We start from the raw sequence: 23,999 nt of genomic DNA, 5'->3' as shown, positions 1-23,999 counted from the left end.
CATCACAGATGCCTATGTCACCAGCTGCAAATCCTAGCTGGAGTTGGTGTGTCCACAACAGCAGCAGTCTTCACCCAACAGTAAGGGCTCACTCAAGCTGTAGAGGCACGTAGGGATTCCATGAATACTGAAACGTCATACCTACAACCAACTGTAACAGTGTCAAGATGTGAGCTAAACCACCTAGCCTTGCAAACAATAGAGTTCACTGGGAGTTCTACCAAACCTGCCACTGATACAGGAGACTAAAACGGTGCCAGCTATCGCTTAGACTTTGTCTCTCTCTCTTTTTTTTTTTTTTTTTTGAGTTTTTATTTGAGAGAACTTGGAAGAAAATTGTCCAACTCTTGGCATTTGGTTACCTTTTGTGGTCTTCACTTAATAATTGCACAGGAATTAAGAACTAGTGTATATATAAAAAAAGAAACAAAGGTAAGTATTCTGCCCATGGCAAGACATTCAAGATCACATAAGTCAGCCATCCTGCCAAATTGCAAATGCCCAGAATTCCAATCTGCATTCAATTTATGGGAGGGGAGGGTGAAAACAAGGAGTTAGGCCCCAGGCAGAAGCTGATTACCCTGAATACTTGCCAAAGAAGTGTCTAGCCTTCCTGGCAAAATACCATTTCAGCAAAATCCACAAGTGTTGATGTGTTGTTTGTGTACATTTAAAGATTTTACTTATTTACTTTATGTATTAGAGAAAGAGAGAGACTACACACTGTTTTAACAAAGTGCTGAGAACTTAACCTGGTTTTCTTGAAATATTGCAGTATTTTCTTGAAATATTGCCAGGTGGTAGCACAGCAGATTAAGTGCATTATGTGCAAAGATCCTGGTTCAAGCCCCCAGATACCCACGTGCAGTGGAGGGTCACTTCACAGGCGGTGAAGCAGGTCTGCAGGTGTCTGTCTTTCTCTCCCTCTCTCTGTCTTCCCCTCCTCTCTCCATTTCTCTCTGACCTATCCAACAACAATAGCAGCAATAACAATAATAACAATAAGGGCAACAAAAATGAGGAAAAAATGGCCTCCAGGAGCAGTGGGTTCATAGTGCAGGCATTGAGAGCCAGTGACAACCATGGAGGTAAAAAAAAAAAATGTAAAAAGAAATATTGCAATATTTCTAGAATGTTTTCAGCTTCTCGCCTTCCCAGTCCTACTTCTGTTATTTGGACTTTAATACTTCGTAAATTAAGTATGCTCTCCCTATCCCACCCCAAAATGATCTGCTTCCTAATTCCCAGACCTGTGAAGATGTTACCCTGCAAGGAAGAAACAAAAGTACTGATGATTAGAGCCAGGTGCTACTCCTGTTCGATGCACACATCACCATTCCTGAGGACCCAGGTTCTAGCCTCTGATTCCTTCTACTGCAGGGAAACTCCTTGAGGAGTGAGGCAGGTCTTCACATATCTCTAACAACCATCTATCTATCTATCTATCTATCTATCTATCTATCTATCTAATCTATCTATCTTACCCTCTCCTATCAATTTCTCTCTGTCCTAACTTAATAATAAAAAAAAAAAAAGGAAAAAAGCAACCTAGCCCTCTATGCATCCCTCTCTCCACCATCATGGCCCCTTCCATCAGGAACAACATCATGTGGCCTCTCCAGGACCTGCCCTCACTGGAGAGCAGCCATGGCAGGGACTCCCCACTCTCTGAAGGGAGGCTGGTCAGCCTGCTCTGCCCCTCGAGGAAGACAGGTCCTGACATGAGAGCAGCCTAGAATATTCCAGCTGTGACCATGGACTGTGAGCTCAGACTGACAGGGACTTGGAGGTCGCTCAGAGGCCACACAGGCTCCTGTGCTGATGTGAACAGACCTGGGCCCTGGGTCAGATTGCTGGGGTTAACAGTTAATGGTGTTTATATATTTTCCTTCATATTTGGGACTTACTCTCTGCGCTGATCCAGATTTCTAGGCCTATTCTCAACTCAACCATCTTCCCAGGAAATTTTCTTAGTACACTTGTATGTTAACTGTCAGGCTCAGGCAAGAACTAAAGTCACGGGCCTCCTGGAACATACCTAAAACAGACTTGCTAGCTTCTTCCCACAAGACTCCCAGTATCATCTGCTCTATTCCTACTTTTGGGTTACTGTTTTGCTTTATATCTTAACACCTTTCAGCCACTAAGTTGCAGATGCTACTATGATACCATCTGATTTCTCTGGGCAGACGCCCTCACCCGTGTGTCCTGGAGCCTCCCCTCCCCAGAGCCCTGCCCCACTAGGGACAGACAGACACAGGCTGGGGGTATGGATCCACCTGCCAACACCCGTGTCCAGCGGAAAAGCAGTGACAGAAGCCGGACTTCCCACCTTCTGCTCCCCATAGTGACCCTGGGTCCATACTCCCAGAGGGATAAAGAACAGGGAAGTTTCCAATGGAGGGGATGGGGACAGGGAAGTCAGGTGGCGAGAAGTTGTACCACTGTTATCTTACAATCTCGTTAATCATTACTAAAGTGCTAGTAATAAAAAAATAAAGCGAAAAAATGACCATGGAGAGCAGTGTATTGGTCATGCAGGCAATGCAACCCTGGTGGTAATAAAAATAATCCAATTAAAAAATATCTTCAGGTGGGGATATTATTCTGGCTTATCAGAGTAAAAACATCACAGGGGCTCCTATACGTGGAAGAGGGACTCAGAAGCCTTAGAGAAAGTTGCTGATTGAGAACAGCCCAGATTCCTACAGTTGTTGGGAGGAGGGCAGGAACCAAGTAACACACACACACACACACACACACACACACACACACACACACACACACACACACACACACAATTTCCCAGGAAGAAATGAACCAAGTTCTACCCACTTCTTGATCTGAGCTCAAAGGCACCACTTTGAGATTTCTGAACCTATCCCAGACTAATAAGAAAAGGAAGTATTGCTTTAGGTCACTAGATTTGCGCTACTTTGGAACAGCAGCGTTAGATGGATAAACAGCCCAGAATCTACACCAGCTGTGGACTCAGGCCAGCACTCAGCCCACTTTCAGTCTCCAGGCTGACTCGCCTCTTCCTTCACTAAAGCTCCCTGCACCCCACTCCAGATGTCAGACTGTTCTGCTTGCCGTAACAGACGTCTCCCTGTAGTTATTTATTTGCAGGACACCTTCTGCACGTGAGTCGTGAAGCCGGGGTCATCATGCTCCCGTCTCCGAGGAGCCATCATCCGCAGAGAGCGCTGTTTTCCCAGAGAACATCATGATGCCCTGATTGTATTTTTATCTTTGAATGTGGCTTTGGGAGACAGCTTTTCAGAGTCTGACTTTTACTTTTGTTCTTCTACAAATGGTGTCCCTCTACCTTTTTTAGCTAATTAGCCACTAATTAAACTATTTCCTTTTATAGTTAATTAGCTACTAAGGAAGCTAATTGACTATAAAAGACATTTTCTCACACAATTAGAAAATTGCTTTTTCTTGAAATAAAAATCCCTTATACTAATCTTAAAAACTTTAGATGGTACCTCAGGCAAAAATATATATTTTAATATATTTTCCTCATTTTTATTTGAGATCCCAGTAGATACTTCTGTGTTATTTTTCCAGTGTCTCCTAAACTTATTTATTAAAGTTTTTCCAGTCAAGTAAAACATTTTATATGTTTACTTTAATAAATATGTTTAAAGAATTAAAATATACATGTTTTTCTAACAGAATTAATTTGAATTTCTTTGTTTTTTTTCTGATACTTTTGGTAACATAATAATAAATTTTGTTGATTTTTTAACCCATCTTTTGCTTTCTGTTTCATTTGTTTTCACATGAATTTCCATTATTCCTTTTCTTCTATTTGTTTTGGATTGGGTTTGCTCTTTATTCTTTTTTCTCAAGGTGAGTACTAAAGGCATAAATTTAAAATGATCTTTCAGGGGCAAGGCAGTGGCGCATCTGGCTGAGCACACGTGTTACCATTCACAAGGGCTCAGGGGCGAGGCAGTGGCGCATCTGGCTGAGCTCACGTGTTACCATTATTCACAGGGGCTCAGGGGCGAGGCAGTGGCGCATCTGGCTGAGCTCACGTGTTACCATTATTCACAGGGGCTCAGGGGCGAGGCAGTGGCGCATCTGGCTGAGCTCACGTGTTACCATTATTCACAGGGGCTCAGGGGCGAGGCAGTGGCGCATCTGGCTGAGCTCACGTGTTACCATTATTCACAGGGGCTCAGGGGCGAGGCAGTGGCGCATCTGGCTGAGCTCACGTGTTACCATTATTCACAGGGGCTCAGGGGCGAGGCAGTGGCGCATCTGGCTGAGCTCACGTGTTACCATTATTCACAGGGGCTCAGGGGCGAGGCAGTGGCGCATCTGGCTGAGCTCACGTGTTACCATTATTCACAGGGGCTCAGGGGCGAGGCAGTGGCGCATCTGGCTGAGCTCACGTGTTACCATTATTCACAGGGGCTCAGGGGCGAGGCAGTGGCGCATCTGGCTGAGCTCACGTGTTACCATTATTCACAGGGGCTCAGGGGCGAGGCAGTGGCGCATCTGGCTGAGCTCACGTCTTACCATTATTCACAGGGGCTCAGGGGCGAGGCAGTGGCGCATCTGGCTGAGCTCACGTGTTACCATTATTCACAGGGGCTCAGGGGCGAGGCAGTGGCGCATCTGGCTGAGCTCACGTGTTACCATTATTCACAGGGGCTCAGGGGCGAGGCAGTGGCGCATCTGGCTGAGCTCACGTGTTACCATTATTCACAGGGTCTCAGGGGCGAGGCAGTGGCGCATCTGGCTGAGCTCACGTGTTACCATTATTCACAGGGGCTCAGGGGCGAGGCAGTGGCGCATCTGGCTGAGCTCACGTGTTACCATTCACAAGGGCCCAAGTTCAGCCCCTAGTCATCACCTGCAAAATGGGGGGTGGGGAGGATGTCACAAGTGGTGGAGCTGGGATGCAGGTGTCTCTCTCCCTCTTTCACTCCCTGTTCCTTTTCTCGGGAAGTAAACATCAGGCATGGCATAGAAGCTTTATCCAGCGAAATGCAATTTAACTTACATGAGGTGAAATATTTGAAGTCAAGGGCCAGGGAGGTAGCCCAGACTGTCAGAGCATCAGCTTCATGCCGGAGGCTCCGGAGGCTTCAGTCTTCACCACTGCCATCACCTCAGCTGTGCGCTCATTCACTCTTTCTCTGTCTCACTTTTTTCATTCTCTCTCTTAATAATAAGTGAAAGTTTCATAAGATCAAAACTGTTACTAGTTCAACTTTAATTCCTCTAGCCTTAATACTACACATAACGTTTAATCTACTTGAAAAAACTAACATTGATTATAAACAGAAATGTCATTGTGCATTCAAGTTTTGTCTATTATATTAGATGCAGAACAGTTTATATAATAACATTAAGAAAACAATAAGAAGTGAGAATTAAGATTAGAGAAGACATGTGCATGTCATTATGTCTCTAATACATTTATTTCACAAATTCCCAAACTGTAAACAAAGTGCTTTCAGAACTTTATGACAATATTTCTTGAAGAAGAAAGGCAAGTGTTTGTTAAATATTAATAAAGATATTCCCACTCAAAATTTTTAGATTTTGCGCCCTGTGAGGTTCTAAGTTCAATTCCCAATAATTCATGGGTCAGAGTGACACTCTGATGCTCTCTCCCCTTTCCTATTTCTCATTAATAAATAAATCTTCAAGTGTATGTGTGTTATTCAAATCAAAGTTATGAATGGCTCTAATTAATTTTTCAATTAACCTTAGTAACATGAAGAAAACACTGTTGCCTCCACTAGATTGGTCAGTCATTTAGTTTCAGATTGTCAGACAATTCACTTAGTTTCTGAGAGTGCCTCATACACTGAAGGCATAAAATAATGATGAATTAGCAGGTGTGGATGGAGTTGGTTGGCATGATGCGATTCCTAACTCGGGCCTATCGTTCAGGTTCCAGTCCATGTCAAAATGTCGCTCTGTGTGTTGTCATTGTTTTAAAATAAACATGAGAAACATAAATAGCAAAAATCAATCAGATTGCTCTTAGCACAGTCTTCCAGAAATAAATGTGGATTTTATTTATTCATTTATTGCCTCCAGGGTTATTGCTGTGGCTCAGTGCCTACACTACAAATCCACTGCTCCTGGAGGCTATTTGTCCCCTTTTGTTGCCTTGTTGTTTATTGTTGTTATGGTTATTATTATTGTTGTTATTGCTGTCCTGGTTGTTGGATAGGACAGAGAAATGGAGAGAGGAAGGGAAGACAGAGAGGAGGAAAGAAGGACAGACACTTACAGACCTGCTTCACCGCTTATGAAGCGACCCCCCCGCAGCTGGGGAGCTGGGGTTCGAACCAGGATCCTTACAGCAGTCCTTGTGCTTTGCGCCATGTGTGCTTAACTGGCTGTGCTACCGCCCAGCCCCGGCTCTATTTATTATTTTACAGTGAAGGGGTGAGCTAAGGAGAAGCCCAGACCCTCAGTGTCCCCTCATTTGCAATGTAAATAAAACACTGACAGCTTGTTTTTGGTTAGCCATCATTTCAACTGCCAACAGATTTTCTGTGATCCTCATAGAGCAAGAGGAGACTCACCAAAGTGGGGGGGAGGGAGAGGGAAGGGCCTATTTGCATGGTGTCAGACGGAAATAAGACATCTGGCAGAGATTATAACATAGCACTGATGTAAGTCAAGCCATAATTCTGAGTACCTCCATTTATACTGTATCACTTTTTCTTTTATCTAATTGTTTAATCTTTATTTATTGGATGTAGACATCTAGAAATTGAGAAGAAGGGGGTAATAGTGAGGAGGAGAGACAAAGAGACACCTGCAGCCCTGCTTCGTCATTTGCAAAGCTTTCCCCCTGCAGGTGGAGGCCGGGGGCTTGAACCTGGGCCCTTATGCACTGTAACCTGTGCTCAACCAGGTGCATCACCACCTGGTCCCATATTATACCCTTATACTTGTAAGTACATGTTACTTCAATTTTTTTTCGATGTAGATACTATTCAAAAATAATTATAAGGGGCCACAGGGTGGCAAACCTGGTTAAGCACACACATTGCAGTGTGCACGGACCTGGGTTCAAGGCCCTGGTCCTCACCTGCAGGTAGGAAGCTTCAGGAGTGTGAAGCAGGGCTGCAGGTGTCTCTCTGTCTCTCTCCCTCTCTATCTCCTCCTCCTCTCTCAATTTCTCTCTGTCTCTATCCAATAATCAATCAGTCAATAACATGTTTAAAAAAGACAGCAATTGCCCCATTCTTCTGCCGCTCCTGGGCTCCTGGTGCTGCTTGCTTGCTCCTTTGATAAAGCAGCAAGTGAGGAGACCCCAGCATTCGCCATGGCCAAGGAAAAGCCCACAGGAGGAGTCAAGCCTGAGAACAATGACCCTATGAATCTGAAGGTGGTGGATTAGGATGGTTGGCTGGTGCCGTTTAAGATTAAGAGGCAGACACCACTTAGAAAACTCATGAAAGCCTATTGTGAATGCCGGGCATTGTCAGTGATGCAGGCTCCCCTTTGACGGGTCCACCGGAACAGCTGGAAATGGAGGATGAAGATGCGGTTGACGTGTCCCAGCAGCAGCCGGGGGAGTCCACTGAAGAGGGAACCTGCTACCTTCCTGCAGAGCTCCGTCCCTCCAGACCAAGCAGGCATTCTCCACTAGAAAACCGCAATTGGCCTCCGCCACACCCTGACCCTCCTACAAACTAGTCTAGTTTTCCTCTATTCGTTCATTTCCCCTCCCCAGCCCTCTACTGTGCGTAAAGTAACTGGTGCATGTACACAGGCATGTTGGCTTTATAACTAACTGGCCAATGGTATGTTTTGATTGACATCCAGAGGAGACGGGATGGGGGAAAATATTGGTTCCATGAAAACACCCCCTTTCTCCATGAGTGGCGTGCTCATTCAGCCCGTGTCTTTATATTCCAGTAAGTTATTTCACTCTCAATGTTTAACAGAAAGAACAACATCAAAATTCTCGCATGCCTTGTTTCATTGGAAAATCTTAATCTTTTTATTTATCATTGTAAAACCAAGGACGATGTTATAACGTTTGGTACGTAGCTGTTATAAGTAGGGCAATCTGTCTTTAAGTAGGGGGAAATGAAAAGAAATGAATCCTTCCCCAAATAAAGAATTAAATAAATCCTAGATACTTTCCCCTTCATGTCAAGTGTCTTGTTGTTTAAACAAACTTCTTGATGAGGCCAGGCAGGGGCACACCTAAAGTGCTCAAGGACCCAGGTTTGAGACCCCGGTCCCCACCTGCAGGGGAGAAACTTCACAAGTGATGAAGCAGGGCTGCAGGTGTCCCTCTCCCTCTCTATCTCCCTCTGCCCACTCAATTTCTCTCTGCCCCTACTCAGTAATAAATAAAACTATATTAAAAATGTTTAGAATGAAGGAAAAAAGAAAATAATTATAATCTTTTGTTGCTGTCACTGATAACTTACCCAAGACCCACTGTATATAAAGTGTTAGTTCAAAACTGTGTTGTTGAGCATGATAGTGCTTCATCTACTCAAACTAAATGAAGCAAAATAAGTGCTGTTTAAAAAGAGACAGCGGGCCACATGTGGACAGTAACTGTGACCACTGAGAGCAGAGACAAAGCACATTCCTCTCACTGCTGAAAACTTCCCAGTGTTTGGCTGACGTGCAAAAGATTCAAAAGACGTAAGGAAGAGTGCCTTCACTCAATAATTCTGAAAGAGACTTTCCAGAAATTCTATAGGTAAGAAATGCCAGTCTGCAGTGCTATTAAAAATTAAAATAAGAGAATAGAAACAGACGATATATGATCTAAAAGTGACAAAAAACTAGTTTTTTTTTTATAATCACACCAATCTGAGGAGAATCCTTTCCAACTTCATTTTAGACCCTTAGTCATTATCACTAATCTTTATCTCATAAACACTTTCATCTTTCAATCACCTTCCATTTGAAAGAAGGGAAGAGAGGGGAGAAGAAGAAGAAGAAAAGGGAGAAGGCTGAGTGCTGGTCTGCCTCTAACACCCCTTCTGTTCACTGGTTTAACCCCTGCTTACACTGTGTTCTAGTTACATCACCCTGTTAACTAGCACCGCCCTGCCTCCAAGGCATTGGCTTAACCCCCACTGGTTCAGGATGTCTTTTTGCTCCACCCCCCTCTCCTTGTCACACCCTGATTTCCACCAGTCTCTTTTCGCTCCACCCTCTCTACGTCACATCCTGTTTCCACCCTACTTGGCGAGGATATATATAAGGACAGGACTGTGATTAGAGATGGCTTAGACTGTGCTGCTGTGCTGCGTTCCACATGAATAAAGACTGAACTGCGTACCACTGGTCATCTCTGTCTCCCGCCCACGAAGGTAACCAGCCTAGCAGCTGAGAAAAAAAATCTTTCTACAAATCTTCAATAAAACAAAGCAGAACTAACATTCTACTGTAAGGAGTACGCTGAGATCTGACTTTCTACTCCATGGGCAGAGCGTATCTTGCTGAAAAGGAAGCAGTTAATCTTCCCCCCACACAGGAATTCACCCCCGTCTATACTGGACATCTTCAACCAGAATTGGAGACAATACTGACACCCAGGCAGAAAGGGCCACACTGGACATTTCCAACCAGAATTGGGCCATAAAACTTGAGACAATATCGACTTCCTGGGACCTCCAGGCCAAAAACAAACAAGTCCTGACCATATAAAAAGGTCCAGCCTCTCCTGGGCATGGCCCTCCACTCTAGGCTCCCCAGCAAGCCTTGCAGGGTCTGCCACTCCTTTCTCTTCTCTCCTGATTAAAGCTTTTCTTTGTCTGCTCTCCCAACTCCGCTTGACTTATTTTATGTCACATATCTCTAACAATTTACTGACACACAAACCCAACAATGATCAAATTCAGGAGGGAAAAAACAAGCAATGAACAAACACACAAAAAATAACTCAATTAAGCTTCCTTCCTTAAGAAAAAAAAAAAACTACCTCTTTTATTGAGTTTATCCCCCTCCTTGATTTTAAGAACATCCTTAAGGTGAATTTTGTTTTCCTATAAATCATGACAGCATTTGCTTTTACATTATTCATAATAATCTCTCCAGAGAAATAATGAAAAAGTGTCATAGGAATAGCAACAACGAACTACTGTAAATGCAAATCACCACAAACTAGGCAGCTAGGAACACAGAAGGTCTCTCTGCTGTTTATTCTCTACGCTGTGGAAGAAAGGGACAAGACCATTGCAATCACATCGCCAACGTCTGGCCTAAGTTTCAATGTGATTAGAAGAGTTCACACATTATGTCCTAAAGAGAAGGCAATCAAGAACATAATTTTCTGTGATGTATAATGACGTTTGTCACCATATTAATGCCAGAAAAGGCGCAGACTGCAATTACATTTTATTTTCCAACTCTTTAGGCATTTAGTACTCCTTCCTTAATAAAATAGACTGAAGCAATCTTTGAAGAAAACAAAATGGCATAATGGTTTCTGAAAATTCTCTTTGACTGCAAAAATTATCCTAACTTATACATTTAAGAGATGAAATTTGCATGATCATTTGAGAAGAAAATGCTAAGAATCTATCTGTAGCTGATAAATGATATTCAGATGTAGAAATATATCGGGTACATCATGATACAGATAAGCAAGCAATTAAGTGTTATATAAGATTTCCAAATGTGAAGGTCCTTAATTGAACATAGAAAAAGAGATAAATGATTGCAAGGGAAATTAACAGCTGTAAAATCAGAATCGGATAGATTAAACAAATAATAAATGAAAACAAGCAAGATGACTTACTTCAATGATGAAAAATTACAGAATACAATTTTGAAAGAAAATAAACTAGTGGCAATAGCATCTTAATTTTACATGATTCTGTGCTTGTGTTTCTCTCACCACTTCAGGTAATGGGGAAAAAAATAACTGTGTTTTGTGAAATAACACACAACTTTGGGTCTAGGAAACTTACTTCAGAAAAGTAAATGTGTGAACAGTGTTGTTCTTTGCATCATGGATAGTGTATATCTTGGATAAAGCTTTTGAAAAAGAGTCTCATCTCACTATTAAATAAACAAACAAGAGAACAATAGTAAAATAGAAAAAAAAGGTAACTTTAAAAAATTATATTTATTTTCCCTTTTGTTGCCCTTGTTATTTACTGTTGTAGCTATTATTGTTGTTGTTATTGATGTCGTCATTGTTAGATAGGACAGAGAGAAATGGAGAGAGGAGGGGAAGACAGAGAGGGGGAGAGAAAGACAGATACCTGCAGACCTGCTTCACCGCCTGGGAAGTGACTCCCTTGCAGGTGGGGAGCCGGGGGTTCGAACCAGAATCCTCTGCCAGTCCTTGCCCTTTGTACCACCTGCACTTAACCCGCTTCGCTACCGCCGGACTCCCAAAAGGTAACTTTATCATTGAAGTACGTCATCTTGTTTTCATTTATTATTTGTGTAATCTGTCTGTTCCTTGTAAAACTTTGAAAGAACATCCTCATATTGACTTCACCATTTTCAGCCCATCTTGGTTGGAGCTTGAAGAAACCATATTAAGTAAAATAAATCAGAAACAGAAGGATGACTATGGGATGATTTCATTGACAGGCAGAAACTGAAAAACGAGATCAGAAAACACTAAACAGAACTTGGACTGGAGCTGGTGTATTGCACCAAAGTAAAAGACTCTGGGGTGGGAGGGGGGAGTTCAGGTGCTGTTACAGGATGGCAGAGGAGGACCTAGTGGGGGTTGTATTGTTGTGTGGAAAACTGAGAAATATTATGCATGTGCAAACTATTTTATTTCTGTCAACTGTAAAACATTAATCCCCAATAATGGCAAAGAAAAAAGGAAGGAAGGAAGGAAGGAAGGAAGGAAGGAAGGAAGGAAGAAAATCCTCAAGAAATAGCTTTCTTCCTCAATCCTAGTGTGACTAGTTCCTCACTTGGCATTGCTTTCCTTCTAAGGGGAAAGGAGAAATGAATAGAAGCAAAGAGCAGTGTCTAAGCTTGCCCACTAAGGAGGGGACCTTCAACACCCAGACAAAAACAAAGTCCCTTTTTCTTGTTGCTTTATCTAGTTGACAGGAGACCCATTTTCCCCTCATACACTAGTAGCATTTTACTTAATAATTTACCATCTTTTTTTTTTTAAAAAAAAAAGTTATTTTAATTTGTCCTAACTATTCTCACATTTGATAAAATATAAATGCAAGGCATTTTTCATGAATTTTAAAAAGAGACAACTATTAAATTTTAGGCTTGCCATTGTTAGTAGTAGTACTAGCTAAATAAAATAATTCTCTTAGTGTCATAACCCAGTAAGTTTATTATTTCTTTTTCACTGGGTTTTCTTTTATTCACTTTGCAAAGTCCTGACATGGTAGAAATGTCCAAAGACAGACTTTGACTTTATTTCTTTTTAGGTTCTGTTCAACCTCTAGACCATCAGATCCCATAGCCACTCTAGTGCCCCAGGCATGTGGGTGGAGGTTAAGGTCCCTTTCTATTTCTCATATAAGAACACAGATAAGATACTCTGCCTACTTGAAACCAGCCGTATCTACGTAAGGTTACACCTTGATAGTCCTCTTCAACTGTTCTCTCCTCACCCATGGCTAAACTCCAAACTGCCTGGTCTGTTTCTTGGTGCATTCTGACACACAACAAGCTGATGTTTCTGCTACAGCAGCAAATGAAAATGAAAGTACCCACAAAGGTGCCCAGGGTGAGTAGCATCCCGTCACTCCTGAAACTACAAAGTCTGTCTTCCTGCTGGAAAGACCCTGCAACACGAAACAATCTGACATGGGAACAAAAAAGCTTTCTCCTTGTCTCAGGATTTCCTTGGTTTAAAAGACCATGTACTGATCACGAGTTTTAATTTCTTACTTTGACATTTTAAAGGTAGGGAAAAGGAAAAGATGATGGTGGCATTCCAGTTATTTGAAGTCCTTTCATCTAAGTCAAAAAGCATATCATGCCAATAGAAAGAGAAAGAATGAGAAATAAAAGAAGAAGGAAAGAAAGAAAGAAAGAAAGTAAGGAAAAGAGAGAGAGAGAGAGAAAGAGGCCAGGCAGTGACACACCCTAATGAGCTTTAAGGGAAGTGTGAAAGTGTTCCTCTTTCTCTTTCTCCCTCTCTTTCTCTCTCCCTCTCAGCTTCTCTCTGTGCAGCAATTTTTATTTTTAAGTTAAAAATTATCACTGGAATGGTGGATTTGTCCTGTAGGCAGCTCCAGTGATAACCTTGGTGGCAATGGAGAGAAAGAAGAGAAAAAAAGGAGAGGAGAGGAGAGGAGACTGATAATTCACCTCCTCTTAGTAAAATATTATGAGAGCTCTGAGCAATTTATCATGAGTGTTCATATTTTCCCGTTTCATACACTTATCCAGTGTTTGAACCCTACATATAATATATACATTTGGAGATATTGATGAAATGACATATTCTAAAATGCTCTTCTCTGTGTGAACGCTTACAGAAGTAAGTAATTTCACAAACTATCTCTCATGTGCAAAAGTGCTTCCACTGCAACTTTTAAAGCCATGGTGTCCAGGAAGAAAGCGATCCCTGAACCTGACAGCCCTGCAAAGTGTGAGCACTGTGACAAAGATGCGGCTTCTCCTGGCCCAGCTCTGGAGGAAACTTCAGACAGAGGCACAACAGTCAGAGACTTTCATTTTGAAAGCTAAAGGTGACATTTCCTCTAAGTATAGAAGTCTGTATAGTGCAGTAAAAGATACTTTCACCAACTCATACATAGTAAATACATAGTAAATTGGACTTTCCTTAGAGAAAGGGCACAAAAAGTTACCCCCACCCATATCCATATTGCATGCAACTTGTAAAAGAAAAGTAATTAAGTTCTATTATAGATTCACTGGTCAGTGGGACAAAGGAGAGAAATCCCTCTAATTCTTTCCCTCAGCATTGTCACTTCACTCTTACATAGTCACTGTCTTATCTGTACAAGGCAGGACTCCCCAACGCCAGAGTCAGTCATACGCTAAAGGCCATCCTGTAAAGTGGGGGCCCGGTGGTGGTGCACCGGGTTGGTGCACATGTCACAGTGTGCAAGGACCCAGGTTCAAGCCCCTGTCCCCACCTGCAGGGGAGAAGCTGCACAAACAGTGGTGCAGGGCTGTATCTTCCCCTCCCCTCTGGATATCTCTGTGTATCTAACAAAAATAAATAAATAGATATTGTTAATGTCTACCCTGTAAATCTAAGTGTTTATTTTCAACACAGGGCATGTGGAAAGGATGAAAAGGAAGTCCCTTTCTTAATACTAAGAGATGGGAACTAAAGTTCCCTTTTTTCCCCCTAAATTTTAAAAAAGTCTTTGTTTTTTGGATAAATAAGCCAGAAAACATGAGGAACAATGGGAAAATAGAGGAGAGAGACAGAAGAGACTTGCAGCCCTATTTCACCACTCGTGAAGCTTTCCCCCTGCAGGTAGGGACCGGGGACCTGAACCCAGGTCCTTGTGAGTTGTAACACGTGCGCTCAGCCAGGTGCACAACTATCTGTCCCTGACAGTTCCTTTCTTTTTTTTTTTTAATACTTTATTTATTAATGAGAAAGGAGGAGAGAGAGAAAGAAGCAGACATCACTCTGGTACCTGTGCTGCCAGGGATTGAACTCAGGACCTCATGCTTGAGATTCCAATGCTCTATCCACTGCACCACCTCCTGGACCACAGAAAAGCTCCCTTCCTAAAGACAAGTGTTTAAAGGTCAGCTAGAATTCCTTTCTCAACACTAACAAATGTAGTTTAAAGTGTCTTTCTTAACAATAATACATGCAATGTAGACTTAATTGCTTAATCATAGATACAAACTAGATCTCCTTAATAATTTAATTCATTTTTGCTCTGTTAACTAACAATTTTTACATCCTAAAATAAGCATTAAAATAAACAATTGTATAATAACACTGGATGAATTATCCAACAAAATACATAATAAAGAAAATTTAGGGAGTCGGGCAGTAGCGCAGCGGGTTAAGCGCAAAGCGCAAGGACCTGCGTAAGGATCCCCGTTAAAGCCCCCAGCTCCCCACCTGCAGGGGAGACACTTCACAAGCAGTGAAGCAGGTCTGCAGGTGTCTTTCTCTCCCCCTCTCTATCTCCCCTCCTCCATTTCTCTCTGTCCTATCCAACAATGACATTAATAATAATAATCACTACAACAAAACAACAAGTGCAACAAAAGGGAAAAAATAAATATTTAAAAATTATAATAAAAAAGAAAACGTTGACAATTGCAGTTCTGTAATTTTCCTTGGATAAAGTACTTGGGGATTTCTCATGGTCTCAAATACATAAATCTCCTAGATTTTTGAAATATTTTAAAATTATCTCCCTACAACAAATAGCTTGTTCCCAATGTTCCTGACAGTATCAGTAAAAACTCCCATCAACAGCTGCATTCCTAGTAAAGTATTGCTTCTGTATTTCACTCTGCTACAGAAAGAAAAAAAAAAAACAGAAAACCTTTAAAAGAAAGAATAGAACCGGAGGTATCACAGTCCCAGGTCTCAAACTGTATTATAGGGCCATTGCCATCAAAACTGCTTGGAACTGGGACATAAATGGACACACTGACCAGTGGAATAGAATTGAGAGCCCAGAAGTGAGCCTGGACATCTAATCTTCCACAAAGGTGCCCAGACTATTAAATGGGGAAAGTAGAGTCTCTTCAACAAATAGTGTTGGAAAAACTGGGTTGATATATGCAGAAGAATGAGATTGAACCACTGCATTTCACCAAACACAAAAGTTCCTCCAAATGGATTAAGGACTTGGATGTTAGACCAGATATATCAGATATTTAGAGGAAAATATTGGCAGAACTCTTTTCCTTCTAAACATATATATATATATGGAACATTGACTAAACAATAGGATAAGAGGGGTACAACTCCACACAATTCCCACCACCAGAATTCCATATCCCATCCCCTCCCCTGATAGCTTTCCTATTCTTTATCCCTCTGGGAGTATGGACCCAGGGTCATTGTGGGATGTAGAAGGTGGAAGGTCTGGCTTCTGGAATTGTTTCCCCGCTGAACATGGGCGTTGACAGGTGGATCCACACTCCCAGCCTGTCTCTCTCCCTAGTGGGGCAGGGCTCTGGGGAAGCAGAGCTCCAGGACACACTGGTGGGGTCGTCTGTCCAGGGAAGTCTGGTCGGCATCCTGCTGGCATCTGGAACCTGGTGGCTGAAAAGAGAGTTAACATACAAAGCCAAACAAACTGTTGACCAGTCATGGACCTAAAGGCTGGAATAGTGCAGATGAAGTGTTGGGGGGGGGGGGTCCTCCATTTTGTAGATAGCTAGTAGGCATATTTTAATTATATTCCAAAGGACCTGTGGCTATACTAGCATTTTTTTTTGTTTGTTTTTGTTTTTGCCTAAGCCTGAAATCTGAAATGCAGGTGGATCCAAGTTATTGTCTGTGGAGATGATGTCTTGGCTGGCAGAAGAATCAGAAAACTGGATCAGGGAAGAGAGTAGCTCCCTAATATGGGAAAGGTGTATAGTATACATTTTGTTGAGTGTCCATCTAAATTTTAAAGGCATCTTCAATGAAACTAATCCAATTACAAAGAAGGCTTAATCAAAAATAAACCAGTGGGACTACATCAAATTAAAAAGCTTCTGCACAGCAAAAGAAACCACCACACAAACAAAGAGACCTCCCACAGAATGGGAGAAGATGTTTACATGCCTAAATTGCTTTCATATTGCAAATGTAGTAGTAGATTTTGAAATCTGTAAGCAGTATATCATCTTAGTGGTTTTACTTTTCTTGAATAATTCTCTTTGGCTTTCAGGAAACTATTCTGATTTTTCTATAGTTATGACAATTTCCCTCAATTTATTTGATGCCCCTTCCTTCTACTATTTTTAAAACATAGTTGACTTCTAAATTTATTATTTTTTATTTATTTTCTTCTTTATTTGAAGTCATACCTTTTTGTTTTACCCAGGACAGACCTTTCTGTTAATAGTTTAAATACCTCTGCCCAGGATTCCAGACTCATCCTTCTCCATCCTTCTCTCATCTGACTAGGATATTCCACAAACACCATTAACTTAGCATAACCATAACTAAGGTGTTTATTGGATATCCAGGTAAGATAAACAGCAGACATGAGGAAGTATCATTCTGGAATTCTAGGGTGGCATTTACACTATGAAAGTCTTTGATAAGCACTGATATTTAGGTGTGAATTGAAATCATAAAATGAAAAAAAAAACAGGAAAGAAAAGCTTTAGTAAGTCAGCAGTTGTTAGTGGTGGACCAAACGGGTAGAATCTTGACGTTGGTGATTATGACATGTGTATACAGACACTGAGTGACAATGCTACCCATCTGACGCGTGTACAATGCTTCACAGCGATACTGCCTCAGAACGCATCTTACCGTCTCTCTCACCATCTGCGCTCATCAGAGGTCTGCTGTTCTGCCTGCTTGTCTGTTTCAGTTAATGGAATAACTACTCATCTGGCCAGTCATGCTAGAAATTATAAAGTCAGTGTTCATTTCACCTTCTCAATATCCTTCCCCAAGGGATTGAGTTTGATACTCCAAACCAGTTTCAAAGTTTTGACACTTCTACTTTGGAAAATCAAAGGTCTTTTTCTTGTTATTGATGTTTTTATTCCCTCTAACATTAAAAAAAAAAATGATCTCCTAGAAATCACTCCTATAGTACCACTGCATTCCTGTTAGATATATTGCCACACTGTATCTTGAGATTCTAGGTTTGTCTCCACTGACTGTCTCTGAAGCAGGAAGAAAGATGATGTTGCCTGTTTGGCTGCCATGTCTGTGGAAGTGCAGGCTTATTCCTCGGGCTCCGGCATGTTGGAGTGGAGGGGCTCATCACTCCTGTCTGGAGCTGGGATTCCCGGCCCCTGTGCAGTTTCCATTCCTGCCGGTGATGTGAATATTCACACTCGTATGTGGGTCTCTTCAATGCCAGAGAAGGAGAAGGGCTCCCAATTGCTCCAGGGGAATAGAGGTGATTCAGTTCTACTCTTTGTCCTTCATAAAATGGTTGTCAGTCATATGGCAGGTGCAGTTGGGAGCCATGACCAGTAATCTTAGAGCCCGGAAAACCATTATTAGCTCACTCATAATTTGTCATGATGACTATCACATAAAATGTCCAAATTTACTAGAGGTGATTCCTTTGCATAGGCTCTTTCCTTTATCGGTACAGGGCAACGTCAAGGCCTACAAGCACTCTGTTCCCTAACACACGATTGCTTCTGTCTGGTTCTAAGACCAGACACATTTTCTGTTGAATTCAACGTGTTTCTTCTACCTATCCTCATTTTATACAAAAAATAAGACCCAAGACGAGTCATGCAACTAGTAATGAGCAAGCTGTAAATTTTAACACAGAGCTGGATGACAATAATCTGATGTCCCTACCCCATACCTGCACATTACTATCCCAAATCTCAAATTGTAGCAGAGATGCTTAATCTCATATCCTGTTCTGTGTAAGCTTCAAAGACAAGTAAAATTGACACTCCTCAATCTGAGAGCTCCAAGAATTTAGTGATTGGGCATTTGACTTTTCTGAATCTTTGTTTCCTTTTCTAGAAAATGGCAACAGGGACATTATCTACTTTTGAGGTTTGTTCTGTCAATAATACTAATAAGCATCAGTCACAAATCACAATGCCTGGCCTCGAGTATCTACTTAAACATAAGCGGCAGTGTTTCTGTTACAGAGCAAAAAATACTGAGACATCTAGGTGTGTCTGCCATGTGCCTTAGTAGCCCTCATTTTGCATGAAAAATGCTTTATTAAAAATCAAAGAAACTCTCATTCACAAAAAAGAATGAATTCACATTCTATAAGACTAACATTACATTAGTCCCTAAAACAAGAAAAGACTACCAAAAATAAAACTATAGACCTATATCCTTGATGAACATCAAAGGAAAGATTCTCAACAAAATGTTGGCAAGACAATTAATTCACTAAGGTCAAGTGGGGTTCATCCTTGGAAAACTGGGATGGTTCAGTGCGGCGCCCTGTCACGAACACCAGGGAGCCTGACAGGGTCATCTCCTCTGGACCTGCATTCAGACTTCAAGGAAGCTGGGCAGGAGGACGAGAATGGGTTGACGCATTCTCCCCGTTATTGCTACAAATAATTATACTGTCACAATTGATTGTGCCTTGGCAGTGCCTGGTGGGAATGGAGGGTCAGAAGCACCCCCTCTCCCTTACACAGGGGCATATTTGAAAGTTACATTATGAAAGTGGGGAAGGTGGGTCAGCATAGACGGACAAAACAAGTCATGTTATGACCTGCCCCTCAAAGAAAGAATACAGAAATTGAGACCTCCCTGGTACAAGTTGACATATTGAAACAAAGAAAGATTAATAGTTAAACTGTACCAGACCTAGATGAGCAGTGGCCCACGACTAGGCAAAGATCCTTATGCTCCCCATAGAAGATTAACGATAGAAAGAGCCCTTCGCAAAAGTCAAAAACAATTCTGGGTATGACCTCCCCTGAGAACAGGGCGATACTAAGCACTGTACCATTCTTTACAGAAATAGGGGAGTAACATGTAGCCTGCCAAAGCCACAAGACTAGGATGCTTATTGCTACTTCCTTATGAGCTGGCTGTTTAGGCAACCTGAATGTAACCTGAAAAAAGTATAAAAGCTAATGCAGTTTCACTACTAAAATGAGTCCAGATTCACCCTCCAATAGAGTGTGGTGTGTCATATGCTTTACATTGGTTTGTTCTAGCACCCCCCCCCACCAAGAGAATTGGATGAGTCCTGTTAATTTCACGGGCCTGCTTGGCCCCGCCCCAAGGAACCCGGAGAGAGGGTTCCTGAGTTCGAGAGTGCGAGAGTTCCTGAGTTCCTGAGTTCGAGAGTTTCAGGGTTTCAGAGTAAGAGAGAGTGCCAGAGAGACAGAGTTCCTGAGTTCCTGAGTTCGAGAGTAGGAGAGAGTGCCAGAGAGACAGAGTTCCTGGGTTTCTGAGTTCCAGAGTAAGAGAGAGTGCTTGTGCCGCCGCAAAGAGACAGCGGAGTTCTGTTTAGTGATTAGTTTGTCTTAGTTTATGAATCGTTGTTCCTGAATAAAGAAATACAGCTTCCCTGCCCAGCCGTTGTCTCCACGTCTCTGTTACCCGCCGTGAAGCAAGCCAGCCCGGCCAGAGCCTACAAATTTTAACAACAGTGGTGTCTATCTGTTCTCCCTTGCACTGTCTCCTGACCCACCGGGGAGGTTGCCTTCGAGACCCCTGACCCTCCAGCTGCTCATCCACTGTGGTGGTCCGCAGCAGTTCAACACCCACAAATCAATCAGAGTAACTCCTCATAACAACAGAAAGATAAAAACCACAGGATCACTTGGGTTGATGCAAAAAAGATCTTTGAGAAGGCCCAGCATCCATTTATGATAAAGACCTCCCAAATTGTGAATAGAAGGTAACTAGCAGGCAAACTCCGCCCTAGGCTAATGTTCCTGAGAAGAACTATTAGCAGGAGTTAGCTGATGGTAGGTAATCAGTGCTGGAAGGTAATAATTAGTATAAACTATTTGAATGCTATACATTTCTAACAAATAATAAACAGTGGAATTTGAAAGTAAGACATTTCTGGAAGCCATTAAGAATTCCTGAAATTAAGAAAACAAAGGTGTGTTCCTTACAATCTAAGGACTGCATTCTATAGCAGATGAACAACAGTGATAAGGTCTTTGAACATTACTGGCATGCACTTGAGGGATACAGCAGAAAGAACAAGCAACACATTTAATAGTGGTTTTCAGACTCAATCATGTATTCAATATTAGCTTAATTATTTTATGGGGAGTCAGGCTGTAGCACAGCTGGTTAAGCACAGGTGGCACAAAACGCAAGGACCAGCATAAGAATACCGGTTCGAGCCCCCGGCTACCCACCTGCAGGGGAGTCGCTTCACAGGCAGTGAAGCAGGTCTGCAGGTGTCTGTCTTTCTCTCCCCCTCTCTGTCTTCCCCTCCTCTCTCCATTTCTCTCTGTCCTATCCAACAACAATAATAAATACAACAATAAAACAAGGGCAACAAAAAGGAATAAATATTTTTTAATATTTTTTAAGTTAAAAATACTTATTTTACTCCCTTAGTTACTTATGGGAATAACATTCATACAGCAATGTAAAATGTAGCACAGACACTGAACACATCCATGCTTACTCTTTTCAAAGATAGACTACTTTATCGGGGACAGACCCCCAAACACTGACATGTGCATGTCGACCCTTACCAAGAAGACTGACGTGTCAGAAAGATCGGGTTAAGTCTCCATCTCTTGCTCTCGGGGACCTTGAAGCTTTGACTCAGCCTAGAAGCACCTTCTGGTCTCGCTGTCAATTTGACAAACGCTGGTTCACTTGACTCAGTAGTGAGTTTATGTCAACAGTTCATATTTCCTTGCCAAGGGAAGAAAATAATCCCTTTTCTTTCTTTCTTTACTTTTTCTGTTTATCTTTTCCCTTCTTTTGATCTTTTTTTATCTCCCACTCAAGTTATTGGAAGGTTTCAGTGCTTGCATGATGAATCTGCTAGCTTCAGCTGCCATCTTTTCCTTTTTTTTAACTAAGAGAGATGTTGGGAGAGGGGCAGAGAGGCAGAGACACGCCTGCAGCCCTATTTCACTCCTGGGAAGCCTCCCCTTGGAGGGCTTGAGCCGGGCCCTCACACATGGGGACTGAGAAGCTCTCAAGCGACGTACCACTGCTGTGCCCTACTTCTCCTGTTTTGATTCATGGACTTGATTTTGTTTTTACTTGGGGTTCATACAACTGTATGCGTTTTCCTAATAATACCAAATAAGAATTTCCTAATAAAAAATCAAATCATCTAGGAGAGAAGTCTCAAATATTCAAATTACACAATTCAATTATGTATATGAATACATTTTTCAAAAAGTATCATGGATTACTATCTTGAATATTTTTTTAAATTTATTTCTTTATTGGGGAATTAATGTTTTACATTCAACAGTAAATACAATAGTTTATACATGGATAACATTCCCCAGTTTCCCATTTAACAATACAACCCCCACCCGTATTGAGGAGCTTAAAGTTTAAAAAAACAAAATATCTCACCTGGTGGGCACACACTGATACTGGGGGCATGAGAAGTTGTGTCTGCGACAACTGTACTGTAAGCCATTACTTCGCTACTAAGATATTTCTTTAAGGATAGTAGTAGAGCCCCTAAAGCCAGAAAAGATGCGAAGCACATTTGTATAGGAATCGCAAGACTTTTTGGGAACCAAAGCTCAGCATTGGCAGAATTGATGTAGGTGGGAAGAGTTTGCCATAATAATCAGTAGGTGCAATAAAGTTATTTTGTGATTTTATAACAACGACTTAGGACCTGAAATGAGTAGTTACTCTATTTTTTCCTTCCTTTCTTTTTTTCGTTCATTTTTCTTTTTCATGAAAAATACCAGATCGGGTTGGTTTTATGGAAGTTAAATCTTCCACTTAAATCTTACCTAGTGTTTATCATTCCTCTGGGAAAACATTTTTGTTTTTGCCATTTTAGGACTGACACATAAATATAAGGTTACAGTACAGGCTCCTTTGCAGAATATGGGTCCCAGATCAAAGTGATCCAGTCTATAGTCAACAATGTTTATATCCTTTTCCCATATTAGGGAGCTACTCTCTTCCCTGATTCAGCTTTCTAGACCTTTTCCCAGCCATGACATCATCTCCCCACACAATAACCTGGGTCCACCTGCATATCAGATGTCAGGCTCAGGCAAAATAATAAAGTCATGCACCCTTTGGAACATACCTAAAATAGACCTAATAGCTATTTCCAAAACGGAGACCTCAAATCTTCATCTGCAATATTTTAGCCTTTAAGGTGCACAATTAATCAATAATTTGGATGGCTTTATATGTTAACTCTTTTTCAGTCACCAGGTTCCAGATGCTACCATGATGCCAACCAGATTTCCCTGGGCAGAGGACACCCCACCAATATGTCCTGGAGCTCGGCTTCCCCAGAGCCCTGCCCCACTAGGGAAAGAGAGAGACAGGCTGGGAGTGTGGATCCACCTGTCAACACCCATGTTCAGCAGGGAAGCAATTACAGAAGCCAGACCTTCCACCTTCTGCATCCCATAATGACTCTGGGTCCATGCTCCCAGAGGGATAAAGAATAGGAAAGCTGTCAGGGGAGGGGATGGGATACGGAGTTCTGGTGGTGGGAACTGTGTGGAGTTGTACCCCTCTTATCCTATGGTTTTGTCAGTGTTTCCTTTTTAAAATAATAATTTTATTTTAAATAAATAATTTTTTAAAAATCTTTTGAAATATTTCATTCCCACATTAATATGAGAAAGAAACACATGAACCTTTGTAAAAAGTTGCTAAAGGTTAAGAAATATTTCTGGAAGTCATTAAGAAAAGAAGGAAGCAGGTCCTTGAATTCCTTGTAGCGTGTGTAGCAGGTGCTGTCCTGGCGTCTGCAGAGCTCAGTTCTTGCCACCTGTGTGAGAGGAGTTGTGGGGAGACTTACACTATGTCCTGCACCTGTTTTAGAATCAGCTGGATTAGTAAACCGGCATGTGACCAAATATAAATTGAGTATTTAAGCATCATAAAATGCTGATATTGTATTTGTATATATATTTTGTAGGTTAGCATACATTTTGTTTAGGGAATAAGACAAGATTATTAAGACAAAGTTTGCAAAAATGCCAATATTCAATATACCATAATTTCCAACTCAAGCTTAGCATCTTAATAAAATATGATGACACCATTAAAGATATGAATTCTTATTCCTCTCATCATTCTTATTTAACAGAGAAAAATGAGTCTTGGCTTAATAAGTAAGAGATTTGGTAGTGAAGTAAGACTAAAACACTGTATTTTTTAAACTGACCATCTATAATACATGAAAATGCAGACTCCTAAAACGTTGACAGGAAGAAGCTCACAGGACAGACCCCAATGAATGGGTGCGAGTAACAGG

The 23,999-nt window shown here is 41.6% G+C and overlaps 1 long non-coding RNA gene and 1 pseudogene across 2 annotated transcripts in view; one reads left to right on the top strand and one right to left on the bottom strand.

Moving 5' to 3' along the window:
* LOC132534295 (uncharacterized) overlaps positions 1 to 23,999 on the bottom strand; it is a 625,528-nt gene that overhangs the window by 310,062 nt on the left and 291,467 nt on the right. The gene's annotated exons all lie outside the window — the stretch shown is intronic.
* Positions 7,313 to 7,686, top strand: LOC107522411 (small ubiquitin-related modifier 2-A-like; annotated as a pseudogene).

Source organism: Erinaceus europaeus, chromosome 18 (assembly GCF_950295315.1).
Source record: "Erinaceus europaeus chromosome 18, mEriEur2.1, whole genome shotgun sequence".
Lineage (NCBI taxonomy): Eukaryota > Metazoa > Chordata > Mammalia > Eulipotyphla > Erinaceidae > Erinaceus > Erinaceus europaeus.
This window is presented reverse-complemented; position numbering and strand designations above follow the sequence as displayed.